Raw genomic sequence first — 6,798 nt, 5'->3', positions numbered from 1 at the left:
CTGGCTACTTATTTGTTTATTTATTTTACATAAATTCTGGGGACCAAATTCAGGTCCTTATGATTACAAATCAAGTGCTTTACTGACTGAGCTGTTTCCCCAGTTTGCAGGAAACTGATAATGCAGGCTAAAAGACATAGAAAACTTAGGATGGTTTTGGGAGGGCATTCAGTAAATAAGAAACCCTAAGTTTATTTAGAAAGTCCTTTTCATTGGCAAACCAAAACTAATCCTATCAGTTCAAAGATGGGGTTCACAGAACACTTAAACTTGTTTACTAGGTACCAAGGTGACTTTGGCTTCATAGAATGAGTTTGGTAATGTTGCTTCTGTTTCGATTTTGTGGAATAGTTTGAAGAGAACTGGAGTTAGCTCTTTTTTGAATGTCTAGAAGAATTCTGCACTGAAACCATCAGGTCCTGGGCTTTTTTTGGATGGGAGACTTTCGATGACTGCTTCTATTTCCTTGGGGGATATAGGACTATTTAATTGATTTACCTGGACCTGATTTAGCTTTGGTAAGTGGAATTGATCAAGAAAATTGTCCATTTCATTTAAATTTTCAAATTTTGTTGCATATAGACTTTTGAAGTAAGTCCTAATTATTGTTTGAATTTCCGCAGTGTCTGTAGTTATGTCCCCCTTTTCATTTCTGATTTTGTTTATTTGGATGGTGTCTCTCTGCCTTTTAGTTAGCTTGGCTAAGGGTTTGTTTATCTTGTTGATTTTCTCAAAGAACCAGCTCTTGGTTTCATTGATTCTTTGAATTGTTTTATGTGTTTCTAATTGATTGAATTTCAACCCATTAATGCAAAAATACTCAACAAAATACTCGCAAACCGAACACAAGAACAAATCAAAGATATCATCCAGCATGACCAAGTAGGCTTCATCCCAGGTATGCAGGGGAGGTTCAATATACGGAAATCCATCAATGTGGTCCACCATATTAACAAACAGAAAGAAAAACAAAACAAAAAAAAAAACACATGATCATCTCCCTAGATGCTGAAAAAGCATTTGACAAAATCCAACATCCATTCATGTTTAAAGCATTGGAGAGATCAGGGATATAAGGCACATATCTAAACATAGTAAAGGTGATATACAGCAAGCCTACAGCCAAAATCAAACTAAACGGAGAGAAATTTAAAGCAATCCCACTGAAATCAGGGACAAGGCAAGGCTCCCCACTCTCTCCCTATCTCTTCAACATAGTTCCGGAAGTCCTTGCTAGATCAATAAGACAGTTGAAGGAGATCAAGTGGATACAAATTGGAAAGGAAGAAGTCAAATTATCACTATTTGCAGATGATATGATAGTATACGTGAGTGAGCCCAAAAACTCTACCAGGAAAATCCTACAGCTGATAAACACCTTCAGCAAAGTGGCTGGATACAAAATTAACTCAAAAAAATCAGTAGCCCTCCTGTATACAAAAGACAAAAGGGCTGAGAAAGAAATTAGGGAAACGACACCCTTCACAATAGCCAAAAATGATATAAGGTACCTCAGAGTAACCCTAACCAAGGAAGTCAAAGACTTGTATGAAAAAAATTTCAAGTCTCTGAAGAAAGAATTAGAAGATATGAGAAGATGGAAAGATCTCCCATGCTCATGGCTTGGCAGGATTAACATAGTAAAAATGGCCATCTTACCAAAAGCAATATACAGATTCAATGCAATTCCCATCAAATTGCCAACACAATTCTTTACAGACCTGGAAAGAAAAATTCTCAACTTCATATGGAATAACAAGAAACCCAGAATTGCTAAAACAATCCTCTACAATAAAAGATCTTCTGGAGGTATCTCCATCCCTGATATTAAGTTGTACTATAGAGGAACAGTTTTAAAAACTGCATGGTACTGGCATAGAAACAGAATGGTGGATCAATGGAACAGAACAGAGGAACCAGAAATAAACCCACACACTTATAGACACCTGATCTTTGACAAAGACGCCAAAAAGCACACAGTGGAAAAAAGATAGCATCTTCAACAAATGGTGCTGGTCCAACTGGATGTCTACATGTAGAAAAATAAAAATAGATCCATACTTATCACCCTGCACAAAACTGAAGTCCAAGTGGATCAAAGACCTCAACATAAAACCAGACACATTAATCAGCTAGAAAAAAAAGTGGGGAATACCATAGAACTCATTGGTACAGGAGAAAACTTCTTGAACAGAACTTCAACAGCACAGACTCTAAGAGCAACAATCAATAAATGTGACCTCATGAAACTGAAAATCTTCTGCAAAGCGAAGGACACCATCATCAAAACAAAGCAACTGCCTACTGATTGGGAAAGTATCTTCACCAACCCTTTATCTGACAGAGGACTCATATCCAGTATATATAAAGAACTAAAGAAGCTGAAAAGCAGCAAACCAAGTAATCCACTTAAAAAATGGGGAACAGAGCTAAACAGAATTCTCTGTAGAGGAATACCGAATGGCAGAGAAGCACTTAAAGAAATGCTCAACCTCATTAGCCATCAGGGAAATGCAAATCAAAACAACCCTGAGATTTCACCTTACACCCATGAGAATGGCCAAGATCAAGGACTCAAGTGAGAACACATGCTGGAGAGGTTGCGGAGAAAGGGGAACCCTTCTCCACTGCTGGTGGGAATGTAAACTTGTACAACCACTCTGGAAATCAATCTGGTGCTTTCTCAGACAACGAGGAATAGCGCTTCCCCAAGATCCAGCCATACCACTCCTTGGTATATATCCAAAAGAGGCTCAAGTACACAAAAAGGACATTTGCTCAACCATGTTCATAGCAGCTTTATTTGTAATAGCCAGAAGCTGTAAACAACCCAGATGCCCCTCAACTGAAGAATGAATGCAGAAATTGTGGTACATCTATACAATGGAGTATTACGCAGCAATGAAAAACAAGGATATCATGAAATTTGCAGGTAAATGGTGGGACCTGGAAAGGATCATCCTGAGTGAGTTGTCCCAGAAGCAAAAAGACACACAGTACATACTCATTCATATAGACATACAATATAGGAAAAACCCACTAAAATCGGTGCATCTAAAGAAACTAAGCAAGATAGAAGACCCTAAATGAAATGCTCAATCCCCATCCTGAAAGGCATGGAGGATGGACATCAGAAGAAGAAGAAAACAGGAAACAACCTAGGAACCTACCACAGAGGGCCTCTGAAAGCCTCTGCCCTACAGATTATCAAAGCAGATGCTGAGCCTGATGGGCAACTGTTGGGCAGAGTGAATGGAATTTTATGTAAGAAGTGGGAAATAGTAAGAGCTGGAAAGGACAGGGTCTCCACAAAGAGAGCAACAGAAAAAGGAAATTTGAACACGGGAAACTTACCAAAGACTCATACTCCAGCCAAGGACTCTTCAGGGAGATAACCTTAACCACCTGCACAGATGTAGCCCATGACAGTTCAGCGTCCAAGTGGGTTACATAGTAATGTGAAGAGGGACTGCCTCTGACATAATCTGATTGGCCTGCTCTTTGATCACCTCCCCCTGTGGGGGGAGCAGCCTTACCAGGCCACAGTAGAGGACAATGCAGGCACTTTTGATGTGAACTGATAGACTAAGATCAGTTAGGATCAGTCTGCAATAGAATCTCACCTATCAATGGACTTGAGGAGTGGCATGCATGCAGAAAGGGGAGGGAGGGTGGGATCAGCAGGGGAGCAGGGAGGGGATTGTGGTGAGATACAAAATGAAAAAAGTGTAATTAATAAAAAATTTAAAGAAACCTTGTTTTCTAGTTTACTGGAGAGTCACTGTACTAAGAGTTAGACTTCGCCTTCAGAAATGGTTTCCTGGAGCCCATTATCGACCCACTAGTGTTAGGAGCCCCTGTATCAGCTCCCTGATTCCAAGCAGGGCTCAATTGCTCTCACCTGGGCACCAGGCAGGCTTCCCTCAGATGATGGAAAAGTACAACGAAATGAGTTGGGCCAGACGCCTACTTCCTGGGCAGGTGGACACTGTGCTTCCCATGTAGGCAGCAGCAGCAGAAACAGCACCCTGGAAAAGCTCAGGAGGATGCAGGGAGGAGAGGTGGTGCCTCAGGATGAGTCATCGCCTTGGAGTCCAGGCAACAGCTACCACCTCCACCACCAGACAATGGGGACCTGGTCTCCCCTGGAATTGCCCTGCCAGTGCCCATGGCTTCCAGAACCATCTCTTCCCCTGTGGAGGCTTGGGGCCTTGGTGTTCACCCTGCTTCTCCTCCATCAACAACCACTCTTCACATGCCACTACACCAGCTTCCTTCCCTTCTCCCCCGACCTGCTCAGAAGCCTCCCCTGCCAGAGTGCCACCAGGCCTGTCCACTGTTTCTGGCATGGCTGAAGGCATCTCAGCCCTTGTCCTGCAAAGCAACTGAGGCCTCAACAAGCACAAGAAGGAGATGCAATGGTGACTGAAGTGCCTATACCCCGCTGTGGACTAGTAGGAGAATCCACTGCCCTGGTCCTGGAACCTGAAGGAGAAGTTCTGCTACATAGGGCTCCCTCAGAACAACCTGCAGGTAAGCTGCAAAGGTAAGGGGAGAGATCTAACAGTGCCAAGCAGAACTCACTCGGTAGACCAAGCTGGTTGGCCTGCCCTCTGCCTCCTTGAAAACTGGGATTAAAGACAAGCACCACCCCAGCAGGCTTCACATGCTCATTTTTGGTATAGTACATTTCAGGATAATTTAAATCTTGAGGAAAAAGTTAGTACTTGGTAAATAAAGTAAGATGATTTGAAAGAAAACTTTGAGAACAGAGTTGAGGAATGGTAAATTTAGAAAGTTTAATTGCCTTACTCATTAGATGCTCCATAGGATGGGCTGTTTACATCAGGTATCATAAAGAATTAAAATAAAATAAAATAAAATAAGAGCAGAAACGCATAGGTTTTCACGTACATACATTTAAGTTGAAACTTTGGCACTAGGAACCAGGGCATCTCACCATGTAGCATTAACACATGTTCGAAAATTGTGTAGTGTGAAAAGGTATAGAACCACCAGTATTAAAGCAATATTGTCAACTAGGCAATAAAATGTTCTTCTAAATTTCTTCTTTCTCTTATTACTGCATACACTGGTAGCAAGTTTAAAATGAGGAAAGGAGTCAGGTGGTAGTCATTTTATTTCTTCTTACAAGAGAACAGGAAACAAACTTAACATTGGCCCTGTTTTCCACTGACAGTTTTAAAGAACATCAATTCTACACTGAAAGGACTAAACAAAAGAGTTTACAGGCATCAGACACTAACGATTGGTCAGTAGACCTTCACAGGGCTTTGAGGTGATACTCAGCAGAAGCCACTTTGTAATCACTGGCAGTAAACAGCAAAGCAGAATTCTTTGCCAGATACTTAAGGAAATCATGCAAATAGCCCAGCAGTAATGGAAGGCTATGCTCATTGAAGGGTGTATTGGCCAACACTGCCCTCTTCTCACCAAGGGGCTTATAGGCCAACATTGCACCAATTCTCACAAATAATCTCAGTAGGTGTGTTGCCCCATAGATGTGTGACACTGGCACATCAGGGTGAGCCAGCAGGATCTCAGCATACTGGGGCCTATCAAACTCGTAGAGCAGCTGAGTGCCCAGCATCACATTGAAATACGTTTTTTTCCCCCCGACAACTTCATCAACTGCATACTCCTTATTATCAGCCCTTCCTTGTGACTTCATACAATTGGCATACTGCTCAAGAATGGCATCTACATTCTCCTTAGCAGGGAGTTGGAACAACTGCTTCTGCCTAATAACCAAGTCCCAGTCCTCCACCAGCCATGGTTTTAATTCTTCAGGAATCTTCACTTCCACTTCCACATCCACTCTCTTCTTCAATGCCTCCTCACTCTCCACAGTGGCAACAGCTCGTGCCCTTTTCTTCCGTGGGGGTTAGGGCATTTTGCTGCTGCTGCCACCATCTCCATTGCCAGGAGTCTTCTGCTTGCTCTTGCTTGTCTTCCGCACAGAACCAGAAGGGGCCTTCTCAGCAGAGCAACCTCCCCATCTTCCTGGAAGGGCTGGTTCAAGATTCTTTGGCAGGGAAACAGCGGACTCCTTTCCTGAGGCAGCTCTTCTCATCTGACTTCTCTGCATGTTGCTTCGAATTGCTTTCTTAGAGTTGTCTTCTTCAGCAGATTGTTGTCCACGAGTTTGAGAAGCCTGCTTTCCGGAACTCATTCAACCCTGTTTTTAGTGCAAACTACACTCTTCTTTCTTTCCCTTCCAAGGATTCTTAGCAATTTCCAAGGCAGAGTCTTACAATTCTCCTAGGATAGTCTGGAAAGACGAAGTGGAAATACAACCCCGTATTCTGCAGGCAGGAATGCAAACAGGTTCTGCAACCGGGTTCAGATCTCCAGATCCTTTACTGTACAGCAAAGTTAGCTTTTCTGATGATGACCTGAAAGGAGAATGCAGTTCTTTGCCGCACGGGACGTGTGATCACTGCTGCTCCTCCAACCTTAAACAAGGGAAACGTCATGTGATTCAGCTAGTGAGAAAAACCAGGGAGCAAAATGCATATGGAATGCTGAGGAAGCTAGTCTGTTGCTGAGTTTGAAGGATAAAACCTGAAGAGTTGGGCTGAGGCTAGCAACAACCTTTTGGATGCCACGTTAGGACATCAGATCTAATTCTACAATCCCGTGGGCTGTTTTCTTTTACCTTGAGGCATGCTTTCTCTTTGAATGTCTTGGAGACCTGGCTGTCCTGGACTTTGCTTTGTACACCAGGGTGGCCTCAAACTCACAGAGATCTGCCTGCCTCTGTCTGTGTAAATTTTT

The 6,798-nt window shown here is 42.6% G+C and overlaps 1 pseudogene; it reads right to left on the bottom strand.

The window, feature by feature from the left end:
* Nucleotides 1-5,284: 5,284 nt before the first annotated feature.
* Nucleotides 5,285-6,193, bottom strand: LOC110544585 (mortality factor 4-like protein 2; annotated as a pseudogene).
* Between the last annotated feature and the right edge of the window lie 605 nt (nucleotides 6,194-6,798).

This window comes from Meriones unguiculatus, chromosome X, assembly GCF_030254825.1.
Source record: "Meriones unguiculatus strain TT.TT164.6M chromosome X, Bangor_MerUng_6.1, whole genome shotgun sequence".
NCBI classification, from domain to species: Eukaryota; Metazoa; Chordata; class Mammalia; order Rodentia; family Muridae; genus Meriones; species Meriones unguiculatus.
Note: the sequence above shows the minus strand (reverse complement) of the source record. Positions and strands in the feature narration are given on the sequence as shown.